We start from the raw sequence: 21,752 nt of genomic DNA, 5'->3' as shown, positions 1-21,752 counted from the left end.
TACATTGTCAAAGGTATAAAAAACACATAAAAATTTATTACTGAAAACTGATGAATCTTTTTTTAATTTATTTTTTAGTTGTAGTTAGACACAATACCTTTATTTTATTTATTTTTATGTGGTACTGAGGATAGAACCGAGGGCCTCATACATGCTAGGTAAGCATTCTACCTCTGAGCCACAACTCCAGCCCCGAAAATTGATCAGTAATGTACATAGAACACATTTAAGGGAGTTGATTTTTATTTTTTATAGTACAGGGGATTTAATTGAGGGGTGCTCTACTATTGAACCACACCCGTCTTAGTTCTAATTTTATTTTGAGACAGGGTCTCACTAAGTTGCCCAGGCTGGCCTTGAACTTGAGATCCTCCTGCCTCAGTCTCTCCAGTCATTGGGGTTATAGATGTGCAGTACCAAACCAACTAAGAAAATTGATTTTTTAAAATTGCTCTTCTTACTTTATAACAGAAATTTAGGTTAGATATGAGAAAGAAATTTCTGATCATGTGGCATTTTTACATATTTCCTTTTATGGATTTTTCTTTTTTTCTTTGTGGTACAGGGGATGGAACTCAGGATCTCAAGAACATGGGGTGAGGGCCGGGCAGGGTGGTGCATGCCTATAATCCCAGTGACTCAGGAGGCTGAGACAGGAGGATCGCAAGTTCAAAGCCAGCCTCAGCAAAAGTGAGGCACTAAGCAACTCAGTGAGACTTTGTCTCTAAATAAAATACAAAAAATAGGTCTGGGATGTGGTTCAGTGGTCAAGTGGCCCTGAGTTTAATTCCAAGTACCATTAAAAAAAAAAAAAAAGATAGGGTCTCACTAAATTACCAAGATTGACCTTGAATTTGCAATCCTCCTGCTTCAGCCTCCCAAATTGCTGGGATTACAGGTGTGTGCCACAGGTGTGTGCCACCCAGCAGAGATTCATGCTTTCTAATACTAATTTTAAGTCTTCTATAGCTTTTGTGGAACTTTGGTTAATTTATATACTTTCTGAATATTAGTTGATCTTGACTGCAATGCAATTGAAAGTAATGAAAATTCTTGAAGAAAATCCATCATTAGACCAAGTCTTGGATGTTAGACGGTCTCTTTACCAATCAGGAATAAAAAGAATGAGAAAAATGCATGTGTGATGCGAGATACAAATGCTACTCAACAGTGGCAGTTCATAAACTACATGCTACTGAGCTTAACCCCAATGTCTCGCCAATTTTAGTCATTTCAAGTTTTTAACTACAGTTTGTAATTCAGTTCCATTTTTATTGGATTAAAAATAGAAATAATTTTATCCAGAATTTTAAAAATTATTGACTTGTTTCATTTTAGAGACTGAATTGAAATTGATAGTGCCAAATAATGACATTAGAAACACTTCTAACAAATTTGTAGCCATTCCCATCTTCTTTCCCACTTATCATACAAGCACCATTAGAACAAAATGAAATTAAGTTCACTTTCAAATATTCATTGTTAAAGCCACAATCATTTAAACTAGATAATAACATATTTGAAATACACTCTTCTTGTGGCTGACACCAGATCTTTTATTTATTTTTTTTAAATATTTATTTTTTAGTTTCAGGAGGACACAATATCTTTATTTTATTTTTATATGGTGCTGAGGATCAAACCCAGTGCCTCATGCATGCTAGGTGAGCACTCTGCCACTGAGCCACAAATCTCAGCCCCACACCAGATCTTTTAAAGCAATCTGATTTAACTGTATACTAAAGGTAAATCACCAGGTGTCTTTCTTCCAAAATGTAGATGCCTCATCAATTATGGTGAATATTTGGCATTTTCTTCTAATATTCTTAAGTATCTTCACATAATTTCTTTTGTAATATGTTCTGCTATTCTTGTTATACTGAATTGTATATGTGAACAACTGTCTATTTACTCCATTTTTTCTCTTTTAATTCTATTGCTCCCTTATCAAATAAAGGTCTATTTATTATGTTTTACCAAATTATAGAGTATTAAAATTTTCCATGCTGGGCCTGGTGGCACACGCATGTAATCCCAGCAACTTGGGAGGCTGGGGCAGGAGGATCACGAGTTCAAAACCAGCCCCAGCAGATTACTGAGGCACTTAGCAGCTCAATGAGACCCTGTCTCTAAATAAAATATTTAAAAGGGCTGGGGGCGGAGGCGGGGGGCGTTGGGATTGTGGCTCAGTGGTAGAGTGCTTGCCTAGCACATTCGAGATCCTGGGTTCGATCCTCAGCACCACATAAAAATAAATAAATTGTACCTAGATTCAATCTCTGGAACAAAAAAAAAAGAAAATTTTCCATAGTATTTTATTCTTTTGTTTATATACTAATAGAAAATCAAGACATTAGTTGGTTCTTTTAATGAATATTGAATTTTAATACAGTCTTTAGAAACATTATGGTATTTTAAAAAATTATTATTTATTTATTTCTTGGTGGTACTGGGAATTGAACCCAGTGATGCTCTACCACTAAGCTACATCCCGAGACTTTTTTTTATTTTATATTTTGAGAAAGGGTTTTGCTAAGTTGCTGAGGCTAGTCTTGAATTTGAGATCCTTCAGCATTGCTGGGATTACAGGTGTGTGCCAGCATTGCTGGGATTACAGTTGTGTGCCACCATTCCCAGTTAATAAACACTTTTTCATTGCAACAATCTGGAAATACAAGGCTATTTTTTCCCCGTCCTGGGTATTGACCCCCAAACCTCCTGCATGCTAGGCAAGTGCTCCACCACTGAGCAACCTCCCTAGGCCCTTTTATAAAAAATTTTCAAACAAGCTCTTACTAGGTTGCCCAAACTGGACTTGAACTTATGTTGGTACTTTCACTGTACAGTGGTCCAAAGAGGTTTCCAGAAGAAAAGGAACCTCTACTTGAACCTTCCAGGTTCTGTCACAGGAAAGAATTTAAGGAAGCCTCAGATATGAGAAACAGAGCAAGAGATTTATTTTAAAGGGGAAAGTACACACTCGAAAATAGGAGTGCAGGCACTCAGAAAATTTAGCTGTCTTGTTCTAAGTCTTTTATTATTATTATTTTATTTCTTTTTAGTTGTTGATGAACCTTTAATTAATTTATTTTATTTTATATGGAGTGCTAAGATTCAAATCCAGTGCCTCACACATGCTAGGCAAGTGCTCTACCACTGAGTCACAACCTCAGCCCCTTGTTCTGAGGTTTTAACATTTATAGAGGGATAGGAGCTAAAGAGTTAAACTACAGGTGGAGTCAGGACAGTGTTACACAATTTTGTGCCAGTTTTTCTCGCACTCATGCATTGCCCTGGCATGTTCTAATCATGCTACTTCCTAAATAACATGTCTTATTAGCATCTTAAATCTCCACCCAGGGGCATTACTATTATAGTGTATTGCCATTATAATGAGGCTACAGGTCATTTCCTGGCCACCAAAGTCTTTCAGGTACATCCTCCCTAAAGATGCCTCCAGATGCTTTCTTGGTTATCTTGTGGATTGGTTGCTTTCTCATCAGCCATTCAGCAAGTGGCCAGCAAGGACACAGGCTAGGTTGCTCATGATCTATTTGTTGTGCATTCCAGCAGTTTATGGGCATTTCTCTTTTGAGACTCTGTATTCTCTCTGCATCCCTAAATTCCTATCTCGGGATTATAGGAATGTCCTATTTTTGTTTGTTTCTTTTTGTGATAATGGAGATTGAACCCAGGGGTGCTCTATCACTGAGCTACATCCACAGGCAACTTTTTAAAAATTTTTGAAAGAGGGTCTTACTAAGTTGCCCAGGCTGGCCTTAAACTTGAGATCTTCCTGCCTCAGTCTCAGAGTTGCTGGAATAATACCTGTGCACCACATCACTTGGCCTTGTGCCTGTTTTTACTTTGAACATGATTTCTTCAATGAGTGGTCATTCAACAATTTTGAAATTTGTTCCCATTATCTTAGACACCCTATAATTTCCATCTGTTTTTTCTTCTCAGGTTTAAAAATCATTCTGTTACTTCTAAACCCGATTTCATTTCTATTCTTGTTTTATGTGCTAAACCCTGAAGTTCACTGGGCTTAATTCTCTTAACACTGTAGACCCATTTGAAGATTGTTCTGATTGTCACAAATCATGGTGCCTGAAAACATTTTTAAGCTGATTGTCTTAAAAAATGAAAGTTCTGGGCTGGGGATGTGGCTCAGGTGGTAGAGCATTTGCCTAGCATGCGTGAGGCACTGGGTTTGATTCTTAGCACCACATAAAAATAAAATAAAGATATTATGTCCTCCTAAAACTAAAAAATAAATACTTTTTAAAAATGAAAGTTCTCTAAAAACAAAACAGGAACAATTTTATGACTAATTCTGATCAAAATAACTGTAGTTCCTTGGAAATGCTGTGCTCTTTGTATTTTCCATCATTAGTGCAGTTTGAATGAATGTGTATAGTTCAGAGGTCTTTGTGTTCACATTTTGCAATTAGGTAAATGATCATATTATTTGAACTTGAATTCATTTTTATTGATTGATTGGTGCTGGAGATTGAACCCAGAGGAGTTTAACCACTGGACCACATCCCCAGCCCTTTTTAATATTTTGTTTAGTTTTTATTTAGAGACACGTTCTCACTGAGTTGCTCAACGCCTCTCTAAGTTGCTGAGGCTGGCTTTGAACTTGCCATTCTCCTGCCTCAGCTTCCCAAGTTGCTGAGATTACAGGCATGTGGCACTGCGCCTGGCTTGAATTCATTTTTAATTTTAATTTATTTTATACAATGTGTAGACAGTTCTCTGCATTTAGAAGTATACGCACTATGAATCTATTAATTCTGTAATTTTTGCAACTTTAAGTAATTTTATGATGTAATTTTTATAATTTTATAATATAACTCTATCCTATAACTAAAACATTTAAAATAAACCCTTTATGTGCAAAAAAAAATCAGTCTGTTCTGGAATGGATCAGAATTTGAAAAGCAGTTTTGTGGGCTGGGGATGTGGCTCAAGCGGTAGCGCGCTCGCCTGGCATGCGTGCGACCCGGGTTCGAGCCTCAGCACCACATACAAACAAAGATGTTGTGTACACCAAAAACTGAAAAATAAATATTGAAATTCTCTCTCTCTCTCTCCCCTCCTCTCCCTCTCTTAAAAAAAAATAAAAAAAAAGAAAAGCAGTTTTGTGCTACATTAGGAAAATTTATAATACCACTTGGGGACTAATGTCAAATTTTTGTTACTGATTTTAATATGATTTTCAAAAGAACATGAATTTTCATTTGCTTTTGAGTCTATACCTATATCTTCATTATGACTTATTATTTCTATTCTTTTGAAAATTTTTTTAAAGTTATCAATGGATCTTTATTTTATTTATTTATATGTAGTGCAGAGAATGGAACCCAGTGTTTCACACATGCTGGCAAGAGTTCTACCACTGAGCCACAACCCCAACTCATGACTTATTATTTCTTGAAAACCAGCTTCAATAATTCCTTTTCCAACAATATTTCACAAGATCAGACTATGAATAAATGCTTGATTTATTCCTGAGAGTTCTGAACAGAGTTGGAAAGAGATATGCACAACATCATATAGTATTTTCACCACAGAGATACAATGGACAAATAACCTCAAGAGCAGAATTAGCAAAATGAAGTAAAACACCCCAGATAGCAAGTGATGAGATTAGACTATTTATAACCCTGAACATAATATAATTATGAGCTTATATAATTTGATTTTTAGTAGTGGTTGTGGTTAATAACTGACTCACAAAAATACCTGAAAATTTAGTAATCAGCCTTGCAAATGTAAAAGCTCACTGAAGTGTATTACTAGCTCGATTTTCAAAAAGAGGCTTTGGAAAGACAAGCAATTTGTCTGGTTGATAAGTGGCTGAGTCAAGGTAAAAATACTGGTCCAAAACCCTGACCCAAGTTAGGTTTCTTAGTCTTCTTAGTGGAGAATATGAGCCCTATTGGCTTGATTTAAAAAAAAAAAAAGTTTTTTGGAGATATATACTGAAGGAATTTCATATTTTCATATGCTAGAAAATGCATGGCGGGGGGGAATGAACCCAGGGGTACCTTACCAAAGGGCCACAACTCCAGTCCTTTATATTTTTTGAGATAGAGTCTTACTAAGTTGCCGAGGTTCTGACTTGCAATCCTGTTGCCTCAGTCTCCTCAGTAGCAAGGATTACAGGCATGTGCCATCATGCCAGGTGAGAATGCGTTTTTCTGGAGTACCATCCTATATTGATATCACATGCTCTTTAACATTCCCATGATAGGGCCAGGTGCAATGTCACATGCCTGTAATCCCAGCAACTGGGGAGGCTGAGGCAGAAGAATCAAAAGTTTGTTGCCAGCCTGGGAGATTTAGGGAGACTGAGGATGTAGTCCAGTGGTAAAGTGCACCTGGGTTCAATCCCCAGTACCACCAAAAAACATTCCTGTTTGGACTGGGTATATAGCTAAGCAATAAAGCAGTTGCCTAGCATGCTAGCAAAAGGCCCTGGGGTTTTGAGTTTCAATTACAAAAATATGTGTGTGTGTGTTATAAGTGTGTGTGAAAGAACACCATCAAATGGCATCATGCAGCTGTGCGAAACGGGTACAAAAATTTGGAGGAAGGATGGCCATACACACATTCCCGAGTTACCTGCCAGTTTTGCTAGAGAGTCTTCATGCTTGATAACATTAAAGCAAAATAAGTAGTAGGTCATTAGCCTGGGGTTATTTGTACCCAGAAAACCCTCCTGATAAACTGATGAACTTTGAATACAGCATCAGCCATTCATAGGTAGTCAACCAGTCAACTGGTTATACAACTAGGGATCTCCCATGTGACTATATCCAAATAAAGCAAAGCCAAGCTGTATCCATTAATTAATTTCTTTACTTCCCTGTTCAGCCTATACTGCTTGTTACCCAAACTGCTGGAAAAGATTGCTGAATATTCCCCTTCTGGTATTGGGTGCTGCCCTATTCAAGAAACTTTTAATGCTCAAATGAACTGTTAAAAAGTTTGTCTAAATTTTTTCTTTTAAACATACCTATCCAGAAATCAGTCTAGGCTAGAAATATGAAGAAAGAGGGGAATAGCTGCTTGTCTTCTTCATCATCTGCTATTGAAAATTGCTCTTCTCCTTAAACATTTTCATTAACTACTTTAGGGAAGTATAAATATGCATGTTTACCACCACTAGCACCCACCCACGCGCACACACTTTTTTTTTTCCTTTGCTCTATCAGGGACTCTAGGATGGAACTATATGCTCAGCCCCTCACCCCTTTTTATTTTGAGATAGGGTCTTGCAAAGTTGCCCACGCTGGCCTCAAACTTGTGATCCTCCTGCCTCAGTCCCCCCAGTAATTGGGATTACATGCCGTGGGCCATTCTGCCTGGCTACCACTAGTCCCTTCTAATATTTATCAAACTGCATGCATTTCAAAAAGTTTCATAAAACTTATGGTCTGAAACCATATTTGAATACGAAAGAATACTATCAAATGGCATCATGCAGCTGTGCAAAACTAGTACAAAAATTTGGAGGAAGGATGGCCAAAATGCTAGGCCTTGTGGGGAGCTCGAAATCCTTTCCATAGTTCCTACTCTGTACAGGAAAAAAACAAACAGAGCTGTAGGAGAACTTGGACATTATCTACTCTTGTCCCACCCTTTCATTCAAGGGGAAAGAATGGCTCCACTAAAGTGAAGCGAATTAATTCAAGTCAAGTGGTTTAGCCAGGATAAATTTATAGCTCTTTCCACTACACACTGCAGCCTCCTCTAAAACACCCTCCCTGTACAGAACTTACCCTGATAGTACCAGGAACCTAGTTGGCCTACAGCTGAATTTAGGCCAGATCTCTGGTTCCTGACTCAAAATGCGGTAACCTTGTGTGAGAGGGGTTAAGGCCAAAGTGGAGAAATAGAGTTCAAGCTCGGCCGCATTCCAGGATGAGGAGCTTGAAGAGACAACTAAGGCAGGAGCGAGGGAGCCACGCCCCCCGGTACGCTAGCAAAGCGAGCAGCCTAGAGCAGCCGCGAGCTCGGGGCACGCAGCCGGAGGCGCGCACGCTCGCCCCGAGGCCGTACGGGAGGCGGGCCGGCGTGCGCGTCCCCGCGGGGTGGGCAGGGCCCGAGGCGTGGCTCTGTGCAGGACCGGGGCGGGGCCGCAAGAGCTCTAGGTGCAGCAGCTTGGTTGCGACAGGTGCGCGAGGCAGAGCGCCAGGGACCGGTGGCAGGACAGCGCAGCGCTGAGAAAAGACGGCTTTTAGCCAGGTAAGGGCCTTCTCTTTCCACAATCAACTCGAGAGTGCACGGAGACCCTGACTTCGCTCCACACCCTCTTTCTCCCGCGACTTTTGAGGCAGTCGGGGGAGTACTGGGAACGTGAGCTCCTCCCCTTCGAGGTAGGGTTCGAGGAGTCACAGATCCTCTGCTGTTATCTCACTTCTGGGCACCGCGCTAGGGGTGGGAGTGATTGTGTAGGGCTGAGCCTTTGCTGCCGGAGAGCGGGAGCTCGTAGGACACCCCTCGTCTTGCACTGGGAACACTCCTTTCCAAGTCGATACTTTTTTGGTGAAGTGGAGGAAAGTGTCAGTTCATCACAAGTCAAAATACCCTCCCTGGGAAATATTCTAACATTCAACTGCTTCTTTTTCTTCATTTTCAGCCATTCCCGCTCTCTTCGGTTTTTCTTCCTTTCTTATTCCTCGTTTTTAAAAAGTGCATATATAGAGTAAGAAAGAGGTGGTTTTTTTTTTAAATACTTATAGAACAACACATAACGTGTACTAGAAATAATTAGGAACTTAATTCCAACTGAACGCTGTTTAAGACACTTATATTCCTTTGAGGTATGTTGAGAATATAGCAGACCTTGCTGCTGATTTATCGTCCTCAAATCGCTACGTGTACATATGCTGGCATCCGTCACCTATATATGTAGGTGTTAATATAAGGTAACTGTACATTCTGGCTGTGTGTTCTAAAGTTTGACGTTGTAGGTTCCAGGAGCGAACCATCTGGCACCCTTCCTAACTTCCTTATTGCTGCTCACAACACCACTGATCCCAGCGAGAGAGATTTGAACTACTATTGTTGTGCATTTAATTCTAGCTTTCAAAAATCTTCTTAATTCAGGTGGTTCAATTGACTTGACTTTTCAAGTTAGCCAAAGGCCTTTTGGGAGTTACCAGTTGTTAAGACCATGCCCCATTTGGGGAGAGATCTTACTTTTGCTGTTTAAGTGGTTGAAAGGGATGCTTTTTATCCACTAATCCTATTCACAAATGATAAATATTTCAGGAACCACGAAATTACAGTTTCTTCTGAGGTCTTTATAGTTACAAAAGAAGATGACAAAAATTTTCTAAGTTTCTGTGGACTGATAGTCTAGATGAAGGATGCTCATGGTTCAAGTAGACCTTCCAAAAGTTATGAAGTTGGCAGAAGAGAAAAAAAATTTAAAGTGTGTATATATAGAAAGAGAATTTTTTTTACACTTACAGGACAACGTGTAATGCATACGAGGTAATTAGGAATTTACTTCTTTTTTGGACAAATAATTTATTGTGTCAATTCTGTGGAATCAAAGTTCCAATCATCTCTACCCTAAAAAAGCTTAAAATCAAATGGGTCAGACAGAATCACAGATACAACTTATAGTATTAATAAGGTCAATTGTATTCTAGAGGTCAGGTCAGGATGTTATAGGAACACAGAAAATATAAGTTAAAAATTCTTCTGTTTTCCCTTAAGAACAGAAACACATAAACAACAACAATAACAGAAAAACTTTGAGTAGTAAAAAATGATTCTCTTCAGTTCCTGTATTTGTATCTCTCATATTTCTTACCTTGTCTTCCACCAACTCTATGGCCTTTTGAAGATGGTATTAGATCCTGTCTTCAATTCTGTGAGAGTTCAGTGAATAGTTGGTGGAGCTCTTTTCACTGTAAGGTATTAGTCCCGGAAGTGTTATCAGGTAGTCCCTGAACTTTAGAGCATCTGAGAACAGTATATTGGCAACACTAGCAAAATTACCTCATTGTATAACATTGTTTAACTTGGTACTTTCAAGCTTTGTTCCAGACTAGGGGGTTAAAGGTGGAGCCAAATTTCAACTTAATAATTCTAGGAAGAGAAAGCTTCAGAATTGAAAACAGTTCTATTAACAGCATGTTTTGGTGACAGACTGTTCTTCCCTAAGGTGCCCTCAAATGTCTTTTTTTTTTTTTTTTTGTCTAGGGGTGTAGTTCAATGGTAGAATGTGTACCTAGCAGGTGTGAGGCCCTACATTTAATACCTAGCACCAGAAAGAAAAGAAAAAAAGAATATATACACTACACATTTTACATATGTAATACACACACATTTTTTTTTTCTTTATTTGGTAGGAGAGACAGGGTAGGTATGTGGGTGAGGAGAAAAGGGTGATAGTGTTTGGAGATTCTTTGCAGGGTTTTGATGATCTGAAGTTTATAGTACCCTTGAATACTTCTATTAATTACCTACTGTGTTCCAATGTTCTAATATACAGAGGATGGACATGACATGATTCTTTCTACATAATTATGTTTTTTCGTTTTTTAAATAGAAGTTTGGTATAATAGTGCATACTGTGGTTGTTTCGTTTGGGAAAGGAGCCATGGCATTTGATGGAAACATTTTTACATTGCTTATTCCCTTTCTTTCTGTTTATACTTCAGAGAAGTTGTCTTCACCAAATTTTTGGAAAGGCAGCAGGTATATTTGTATGTGTTTTTGGATCTCTACAATGATGTTTTCTTAGAATGTTTTCAAGTATAATTTTAGTTACTGATTCTATTAGAAATTCAAATTCTTGGCTTTCCTTTGTTGTTTTTCACCAATCAACTGTATTAACTTAGAACCTTTGTAACAGAGAAATTCATCAAAGACACAAAAAAGGGTGTGGGAGATCATTAGACATTTTTGCTATAAATTACCACTTACCTACAAATTAAATGAATTTGACATTTTTTAATCTTTATTTATTTATTTTTTATGTGATACTGAGGATCGAACCCAGTGCCTCACACATGCAAGGCAAGTACTCTACCACTGAGCCACAGCTCCAGCCCAAATTTGTCATTATTTAAGTTGACAATGAAACTGGTTTTCAGGTTTTCTTAACTCCATACCCTACAAAATGATTTTCATTTAAATTGGGATTATACCCATTTTACAGATGGGAAACTAATACTTGGTTCCTAAGTCAATGATTGTCATAAGAAAAGACTAGTGTTTTTTATGGTTGCTATGGTTTTTCACTGGATTTTTTTTTAATAGAAAGTTAAAGTACTTCATTATACACAGTGCAAATCTCAAGGTGAGGTTAATTACTTAACACAGACTCTCAAGGTTCTTTAGTAACAAACCAGTGGCTTCAAATTAAGTGGTTTCTACTTAATGATTCTGGAGTTGAGATTCTGAGTAAATGGTACTCATGGTAGGACCAAAATGTTTATGCTGTGGCTAGGTACAAAGGTCTGGAGACTCAAATTATTGTGCTAATGCAGAATTCTTTTCATAAAAAGGAGAAAGTCTGACCATAGAATAATCCATTATTTAGCAAGTCAAATGATTTCTTTACACTTAAAAACATTTTAGTGACTTCAAGTGTCTAATCATAAGAAGTTAGCATGATACCATGAAATTTTGCATTCTTTTGATTTTCCTTTAAAGAATTTCTTCCTTCCTTTTTTTTTCCAGTACTGAGGATTGAACCCAGGGTGCTTTGCCACAGAGTTACATCAACAAATCTTTTTATTTTTGATTTTAAGATAGGGTCTCGCTAAGTTGCTCAGAACCTCACTAAATTGCTGAGGCTGGCAATGAACTTGTGATACTACTGCCTCAGCCTCCTGAGTGACTTGGATTAAGGCATGTGCCACCATGATCAGCTTGATATAGGAAAACTTTATAATCCCTCAAACAATTTTTATTTTGCACACCAAAATATTGCCAATTTTGTTTTGTTACCTATAAATTAGCAATGTTGATATGCTTTTATATGGGTTTATATTTACACAATCTTTTTTTTTTTTTTTTAGTGCCTAGAATAAAACCCTGGGCTTCACACATGGTAGACAAGTCTCTATCACTGAGCTAGATCCCTGGCCCCGTATTTTTTTCATAAATTGAAATTCAAGCTAATGTCCCAGGACATCTTTCTGTATCTTCAATTTTACTGAACAGGTAACGCGTGCTCAGATTCAGGTATCACTTTCAGCACTCTAGCTGGAAACCTGTTGGTCCACACAGAGAATCCTGTGATTTCCCTCTTATGACCCCATCAGTTTTCCTTGTTACCACTAGGCAACATTTGACTAAGTGAACAACTTTTTCGGGTCTTCCTTTCATTTGGTTTTCTTGACATGTCTACCTGGTTCTCCATCTTTTAACTACTTCTTCCCATACTCTTTTATTATAGACTGATTCTTAAATGCAGATGTTTGCCATAGCTTGTCCTGCATCCTGTTCTCCCTATAGTCTTTCCTTATGCAATCTGATCTATTCCCATGACTTCAGCCATCACTTCCAAATGAGTGATTTGCAAATCTGTCTTTTTTTTTTTTTTTTGGTACTGGAGATTAAACCCAGATGTGCTTAACCACTGAGCCTCATCCATAGCCCTTTCATATATTTCATTTAGAGACAGGGTTTTACTAAGTTGCTTAGGACCTCACCAAGTTGCTGAAGCTAGGCTCCCAAGCTGTTGGGATTACAGGTGGGTGCTACTATACCTGACTCAAATTTATCTTTTTTTAAAAAATTTTTTTTTAGTTGTACATGGACACAATATCTTTATTTTTTTATTTTTATGTGGTACTGAGGATTGAACCCAGTACCTCATGCATGAGAGGCAAATGCTCTACCACTGAGCTACAACTTCAGCCCTTCAAATTTCTTTTTTAAAAAGCTTTTTTGTATTGTACATATAATTCTTGTTTTATTATCACATATACAACAAGCACATACATATTTTTAAAATTGTATATGTTCATTATACAAATCCTGAAATAAACAGGCTATAGAGACAAAATAAATAGCCCATATTTCATAATTTGTTCCATTTATTGTATTTCCTTTCACTCTTTTTTTCCTTTGATACATACACACACACATACACAGGCACAGGTAATTGAGCTTATTCCTACAATTTTGTATCTGCTTTTTAAAAAAAATTTTTTTTCATTAGTTGTTGATGAATCTTTATTTATTTATTTATTTACATGCGGTGCTGAGACTCAAACCCAGTGCCTCACACATGCTAGGCAAGCACTCTACCACTGAGCCACAACCCCAGCCCTCTACCTGCTTTTTCACATTATATTATGTCATTATGTTTCATGGCATCAAAATTATTTGAAAGCAATTTTTTAAAAAAATTTTTTTTCAATTTTTTTTAGAGACAAAGTCTTCCCATGCTGCCCAGTTTGGCCTCAAGCTGGGACTAGTGCCAGCACATAGAGCTTTGAAAACATTTTAAGAAATGTTTAATACTCCATATACTATTAATACATAATTAAACTGTGTATTTGGGTATTTTGGTTGTTACAATGTTATTAATAAGTGAACATTTTCAGAATAAATTTATGCGTAAATCTTTATGTAAATTGCTTATTATATTTGTAGGTTAGATTCCCAGAATTACTGTGTGAAAGGGTGAAAGACTAGACTAACTTTTTTTTTCCTTGGGAGTATGGGAGATTGAACTCAGGGGCATTCAAGCACTGAGCCACAACCCCAGCCCCATTTTGTATTTTATTTAGAGATAGGGTCTCACTGAGTTGCTTAGCACATCGCTTTTGCTGAGGCTGGCTTTGAACTCATGATCCAACTTGTCTCAGCCTCCTGAGCTGCTGGGATTACATGTGTGTGCCATCGTGCCCGGCCTAATTAACATTCTTACCAGCAATGATTGTGAATGCCCTTCTTAGTGTGTCTTTTGTAGCATTGGATATTATCTGTTAAATTTTAACAACTTTGATAAGCAAAAGTAGAAATTTGTATTCTTTTAATTTCTAGTCAGAAGATTTTTTTACGTATTCATTTCTATTGTTTTTTAAAATTGTTTTCTTCTTTTGTACTGACAATATAACCCAGGGAAGCTTTATCTCTGAACCACATCCCAGTCCTTTTTATTTATTTATTTTTTAAATTTGAGACGGGGTCTCAGTAAGTTTGAGACTTTGAACTTGTGATCCTCCTGCCTCAGTCTCCCAAATCGCTAGGATTACAGACTAGGCCACTGTGCCTGGCTCTCTTACTATATCTTTTTCTGTGAACCATCTTTTGGTTAATCCCATTCCCATTTTTAAGTGAGTCTTGTGGGTTTTATTATGTTGGTGGTTTTGTTTGTGGCTCTTTCTTTATTTGGAGTGCTTTGAGGGGAAACATGGGGTTTTATTAGACCAAGTTGAATGAGTGGACTCAGGAAGTGGAAAGTGTTCAGAGGTTGAGTTATAGTGTCACAAATGCCCTGAAGGGCCAGAGCTTGTAATCAATGCACAGTGGAAAGGGTGCTGCTCTGGAGGAAGCCCAACTTGGTTTTGTCATCAGCTAGGTAAGTGATCTTTGGCAGGTCATCATTGACTTAGAGCCTCCTCTGTAAAATGAGAGGGTTGGATCCATCCGAAGGTCCATATAAAATCTGTGGTGACTTTATGCATTTATTTAGGTCCCAGGGATTGAACCCACGGTGTGCTTTATGACTGAGCCACATCTCAGCCCTTTTTTGAGACAGAGTCTTGCTAAATTGCTTAGGGCCTTACTAAGTTACTGAGGCTGGCTTTTGAACTTGCCATCCTCTTGTGTCAATCTCCCAGGTCTCTGGATTACAGGCATGTGCCACCATGCCTGACTTGTACAGACTTTAAAACTACTGTTTGCAAGAAATTTTGGAATTCTTGTTGTCTAGTCCTTAACTTTTCTCCTGTTTTAGATATCTAGAGCCTGAGGAAAGACTGCATGCAGCAGGAGCAGTTTCTATTAGAGTAGCAAGACTTGATGGAGTCTGCAGGCAATTTAATTTGTCCTTAAACTTTCAGGACAATAGAAATCAAAAAGATTGGTTTAGTGTTTTTTTTTTTTTTTTTGTTGTTGTTGTTGTTTTTATTGTTTTGGTACTGGGAACCTATAAAGCATAATGATTAAAAATTTGAAAAGCTGTAAAACACCCTGAACCCAGGGGTGCTTTACCGTCTCCAGTTCTTTTTATAAATTTATTTTGAGACATGGCCCCCCTAAATTGCTGAGGCTCACTTCAAACTTGCAGTCCTCCTGCCTCAGCCTCAAATTGCTGTGATTATAGGTGTGCACCACCACAGCTGGCTAGTCTAGTATTTTTTAGGCACTCTCAGTGACTAGCCCTTGGAAAACTGGTAAAATCTGTGACAGGGTATATGTTGCCGCTCCATTTAAACAACTTCTGTTTCATACAGAAACTGTGCTGAATATTTTTGTTTGTGATTTGTAGAAGTCCTTCATTTTTAAGAGTATTAATTCTTTGTCCTGTGTTCAGATATTTAACCAGTTGCTTGCCTGTTAATTTTTTCTTACCTTTATTTATTTATTCATTTTTATGTGTTGCTGAGAATTGAACCCAGGGCCTTGCATGTGCTAGGCGAGTGCTCTACCGTTGAGCCACAACTTCCCACTCCTTGCCTGTTTATTTTATATATGATATATTATTACTTATCTGTAGATTTTTAAAATTTGGGATTTTGTTCATTGCTTTTATGTTTAGAAAGCCTTCATTCAGAGATGGGTTAAATATTCACTTTCTTTTAATTTTTTATGGTTTTACTTCCTATATTTAACTCTTTTTGTGAATGGACTTTGGAGTATCCAACCATGTGGTTTAGTGCCTTTGCATATCTGTAGCTAAGAAGCTACAGATCCGTATTTTGAACTACTTTTTAGACCACGTGGAAAGTCAATATGTACCATGTATCTGCATTCACCTAGATCCTGTAAGGAAAGTCTGAAGTTGTCTTTAATACTTCAGTCCTCCTCTGTTCTCACGTTTAATTGATCACCAACATTGATTGTTCTTCCTCCACAGTGATAATGGCTCTATTGTCAGTCTTCTGATTCAGATCCTCCTTTGAGTAATCCTTAGAGTTGGCTTCAGATTTCCCGTTTTAGTCCAGCATTGTCATTAAAACAACCCAGAGCACTGTGGCTAGGGATGTAGCTCAGTGGTAGAATGCTTGCTGAGACTGTGCGAGGCCCTGGGTTTTGTCAGCACCAAACCAAAAGGAGGCGGGGAGAGAAACCCAGAGCACTGATTTTCACAGTATTGTTTCCTCAATTACCTGTATCAAAATCACCTGGGTGTTGGTTAAACTGCCAGGCGCAGTGTGCATGCCTGTAATCCCAGTGGCTCTGGAGGCTGAGACAGGAGAATTGTGAGTTCAAAGCCAGCCTCATCAAAAGCGAGGTGCTAAGCAACTCAGCAAGACCCTGTCTCTAAATAAAAGACAAAAAATACAAAGTAGAGCTGGAGATGTGGCTCAGTGGTTGAGTGCTCCTGAGTTCAATCCCTGGTACCAAAACAAAACAAACAAACCGGATAGATTCTCAGGTCCTACCTATCTAAAGGGGTGGGTCTGGGAACAAGAAGTGTTTTTTTTGTTTGTTTGTTTTAATTTTTTTTTTAGTTGTTGATGGACCTTTATTTTATTCATTTATTTATATGTGGTGCTGAGAACCCAGTGCCTCACGCATGTGAGGCAAGTACTCTACCACTGAGCTACAACTCCAGACCAGATCTGAAGTTTTAACAAGTATGTTAAAGGACTCATATACACACTTAAGGAGAACAAATGCCCAGATAAATTAAGTCAATTTCTGTGTATGCCCTTCCAGATCTACCACCTCTCTCCCCACCCCAGCCTATTTTTCCAGGCTTATCTCCCAGATACTACCCACTCTGCTGGCACTATAGCCATACAATGATTCACTATTTCCTGGACCCACCCTGACCTTTCCTGCCTCTGTGCCTTTGCTCATGCAGTTCCCATAGCTTCAGGCAATTCCTTCTCCCTCCATCCCCCATTAAACTCAGTTTCTTAAGAGTCCACATAAATGTGACATTTTAAAAATTAAAAAATGCATTTTCTAATTTTTTCAGTTTGAATCAGTGGCTTTTTTTTTAAGTTATAGGTAGACACAATAACCTTTATTTTATTTTTATGAGGTGTTGAGGATTGAACCCAGTGCCTCACGCATGCTAGGCAGGTGCTGTACCTCTGAGCCACAACCCCAGCTCCTAGATCTTTATTTTATATGTGGTGCCTCATACATGCTAGGTAAGTGCTCTACCACTGAGCCATGACCGCAGCTCCTAGTACTTTATTTTTACTTCATTTTTTACCTTAACACTGTCAGTCTTATGAATTATAGCTTCTTTTTAAGATTATAAATTTCTTATTTTTTTTTTTAGTACCAGGGATTAAATTCAGGGGAGCTTTATCACTGAACTGCATCCTCAGCCCTTTTTCTTTCTTTTAATATTTACTTTTTTAGTTATAGATGGACACAATATCTTTATTTTATATTTTTGTGGTGCTAAGGATCGAACCCAGTGCCTCATGCATGTTAGGCGAGAGCTCTACCTCTGAGCCACAACCCCAGCCCTCTTTTTTTTTTTTTAATATTTATTTTTTAGTTGTAGTTGGACACAGTATCTTTATTTTATTTTTATGTGGTGCTGAGGATGGAACCCAGGGCCATGCACGTGCTAGGTGAGCACTCTACTGCTGAACCACAATTCCAGCCCCTCAGCCCTTTTTATTTTTATTTGGAGACAGGTTCTTACTAAGTTGTTTAAGACCTTGCCCAGTTACTAAGGCTGGATTCAAACTTATGATCCTCCTGCCTCAGCCTCCTGCGGTGCTGGTATTACAGGCACATACCACCGTGTCCAGCAAAATTATAAGTTTTATAAGTATGAGAACATTTCCTTTTCAAATTTTTAACCATTATACATTTAGTAAGCAATTAATTCTTTATAATGTGTGATGTATATATCTTATCTTGTATGCAATTATGTAACAACCCTGGTTTTGTATCACAGAATAAAATTAAAATATTTTATCATCACATAAAAGATCTTATTTAATCTGGCTGCCACTCATCTCTATGTCTTCTCATACTCCTCTCTTCACCTTCTCCTTAGTCACATATATATGCCTAAGAGCCTTTGCCTTTCTTATTCTCTCTGCCTAGAAAACTCCTCTATTTCTTCTCTTCATCTGGCTTGCTGCCACTATCCTCCCACTCATTCAGGTTTCAGCTAAAATATCATTCACTCAGAGAGACCTTCCCTAAGCACTAAGTAGCTGTCCCTTTTCTACCTCACTCCAGTTACTCTTTTTGTATTTCCTCCACAGCACTTATCAGTTTTTAATTGTCCTGCTTCCCTCCCAGAATAGAAATGCAATTGCATGAGTAGAGACCTTATCTGTCCTTAACATCACAGCCTTACCATCTAGAGCACTGCCCAGTACATGGTAAGAGCTCAATAAATATTTGTTGAATGATTGAATACCCCTTGAAGATAGACTTCTTATTTTAACAAGTCTTGTTTTGGTTTGCACTGCAAAGTGGTGGTGTTGGTGTGTGTCGGTGTGGGTGTATACCCCCTCCCCTTTTTTTTTTTTTAATGGACCATAGCTGAGGTAGTTCCATCTGGGTTCAAATCAGGTGGCAGTCTCTGAAGATTTCTGAAGGTAGCAGGACAAAGGCCTTGGGTATGGTAGCAGCAGGATTCAGTTCCATGAGTGCAGGTTTTCCAAGGCGTTTCCTGGATCCAGGCCACTGCTTTACTACCTCTTCAGACTTCTACTTCTAGAACTGGTCCTGCTGTACAATGTTATTCTGTTAGCTCTCACTACATTTTTTTAAAATAACTTTATTTTATTAATTTATTTTTATGCTGGTGCTGAGGATCAAACCCAGTCCCTCATGTATGTGCTAGGCAAGCGCTCTACCACTGAGCTATAACTCCAGCCCTCTCATTACATTTTTAAAAATATTTTTTAGTTGTAAATGTACACAATATCTTTATTTATTTATTTTTATGTGGTGCTGAGGATTGAACCCAATTCCTCACATATGCGAGGCAGGTGCTCTACTACTGAGCTACAGCCCTAGTCCTCTTTCATTACATTTTTAAGAGCAAATTTGGCAAACTGATTATTCAAGCAGCCAACAATTTTCTTCTGCTTTCCTTCTCTGTGAAAATAATAATAATAATAATAATAATAATAATAATAAGATAGTATCTGGAATCCCCAAGGAAAGATGAAATTATTTTCCTTATACTTACTACATTCCCTGAAATGCTACAGTGTGTGTACCGATTAGAAAGATTTTCATCAACACCTCAGACAAGGGGTTTCTTATTAATATCTGGGAGAGCTCACCACAGTGGCGCATGTCTGTAATCCCATCTACTTAGGAGATTGATGCAAAAAAATGACAGGTTCAAGAAGAGCCTGTGCAATTTAGGAGACCCTGTCTCAAGATTTAATTTAAAATTCAATTTAAAAGGGGGCTAGGGATGTAGCTTGGTAGTAAAGCACTTGCCATGCATGCTCCAAAGCACTGGTTCAGTCTTCAGTACTACTCGAAAAAACAAACAAACAAAAAACAACCTAGTTAAACTGGACATTATCATTATAGTGGTTTATTTCTAATTTCTTACTATTTCTTATCATTGAATGACTTCTTGAGTCATATCCCCAGTCCTTTTTATTTTTTATTTTGAGACAGGGTCTCACTAAGTTGCTTAGGGCCTCACTGAGTTTCTAAAGCTGGCCTCAAACTTGTGATCCTCCTGTTTCAGCCTCTCAAGTTACTGGAATTATAGGTATGTGCCACTGCACCAGACTGTCCTTATTTTTTAAGTCTTTCTCTTTTTTACCCCCCAGTATTGGGGATTAAACCCAGAGCCTCATGCATGCTAGGCAATATTTTTTTTAACATGGATTTGAAATTTTATTTTAAAAAAACACTTATTATTACAGTTTATGAATTTTGCTCTTATCCTCAGTCTTTATAACTATTTTGTGTAAGTTAATGTGTTTTTGAGATGAAGAAATTGAAATAAAGAAGTTGATTTCCGGGCTGGAGTTGTGGATCAGCGGTAGAGCGCTCGCCTCGCACGTGCAAGACCCTGGGTTCGACCCTCAGCACCACATACAAAAATAAAAGTGAAATAAAGGTGTTGTGTTCAACTACAACTTAAAAAAAAAAATAAATATTTTTTAAAAAGTTGATTTCCACGCCAGCTGAAAGATCGTGATCCAATAAAAGATCATGGCTCCGTAGTTTTTAGGAGACAAATATTAAAATTCAACTAAAACATTAATATGTTTGTAACCAATCCTTGAGAAATGAGATGAATAGCATTGGCACAGATAAGTAGCAAAACTTCATTACTTCTGTGGCTGTGTGATTGGGTAATTATTTACATGACCAGTCTTGGCTCTCCTTGTTCTTAATGAAAGCATTGTTATGTATTAGCTTCTCAGATTTTTTGCAGAAAGGAAAAATTAGAGAACTTGCCTCAAGAAGAGTCACTTTTCAGTAAACCTGTTTTAATTCTGCTTGAAAGGATTGGTTAAATTGATCTGAGCTGGCTCTTCAGATTGAGCAAGCCCTTAAAAAAAAAAAAAACCATCTAAAATTTCAGATAAGAATGGAAGCCAGGCCCTTTCTGGAAATGGCCAAGAGTGAAACTAAGAAGCCTTCTACTGGAGAAAACTTGATTAATTATTAAGGACAAAGAACTAGTATAAGAATATTATATCTTCAACAGAAGCAAACACATACATACACATATATACATACATATGTATATATGTGTGTGTATATATATATATATATATATCTTCTGCTTTGGTATTATAAAAGAAGATTCTTTAATTAGCTACTTTGTCTTAATTAAACATGGAATTAGCAAGACCTGTGAGCATGAGTTTCTTGGCAGATATTCAGTTAAATTTATAAGCCCTTATTGAGATATGTACCAACCATAGTGCTGTTTTCATTCATGTAACAAATATTTGTTGAGCCCCTACACAGTACTAAGCATTAATATTTGATGTATCTGCTGTTAAAGTGTGGAATATTATAAGAGTTGAAGGAGAAATAGGCTTTTGAGAGAGAATCTGTGCTTTGTGTAGTGAGTCAAGCTGTAAATTTCTACATTCTTTTTCTAATTTTGCTTTTTCTCTGTTTTCACCTTAAATTCAAAGTTACATAATGATCAGTTTTTTCTACCTACTAAAAGAGTTTTTCCTTACTATTTGTCAAAATACTACTGAAAAAAATTTCCATTGGATTATGTTTGGTCTTAAAAAACAAATTAATTTTCAATGGGAGGAGAGAGATGGAGGGGAACCAAATGGATAAAAGACAGATCAAGTTACTTGGGAGAGAGTTGAATTTAAACTTAGATTAGAGCTGGTAATTCCTTGATTAAAAAAAAAAAAAAATGGGTTGGGTACAGTGGTGCCTGTGATCCCAGCAGCTCAGGAGGCCAAGGCAGGAGGATCACAAGTTCAAGACCATCCTCAACAAGTGAGGCCCTAAGCAACTTAGGGAGACCCTGTCTCAAAATAAAAAATTTAAAAAGGGCTAAGGATGTGGTTCAGTGGTTAAGTGTCCCTGGGTTCAATCTCCCATACCAAAAAAAAAAAAAAAAAAAAAAAAAAAAAAAAAAAAAAAAAAAA

General features: G+C 37.6%; 1 protein-coding gene across 3 annotated transcripts in view; it reads left to right on the top strand.

Annotated features, from left to right (window-relative positions):
* Positions 1–8,109: 8,109 nt before the first annotated feature.
* The window catches only part of Lima1 (LIM domain and actin binding 1), a 97,588-nt gene continuing 83,945 nt past the window's right edge, over positions 8,110–21,752 (top strand). For 2 of the 3 annotated variants that reach the window (XM_015493346.2, XM_015493345.2), the window contains exon 1: positions 8,110–8,259. The gene's annotated coding sequence lies outside the window, so the exon portion shown is untranslated. The remainder of the gene's footprint in view (positions 8,260–21,752) is intronic. The other variant, XM_048802701.1, reaches the window with a different exon arrangement.

This window comes from Marmota marmota, unplaced genomic scaffold, assembly GCF_001458135.2.
Source record: "Marmota marmota marmota unplaced genomic scaffold, marMar, whole genome shotgun sequence".
In the NCBI taxonomy this organism is placed as follows: domain Eukaryota; kingdom Metazoa; phylum Chordata; class Mammalia; order Rodentia; family Sciuridae; genus Marmota; species Marmota marmota.
This window is presented reverse-complemented; position numbering and strand designations above follow the sequence as displayed.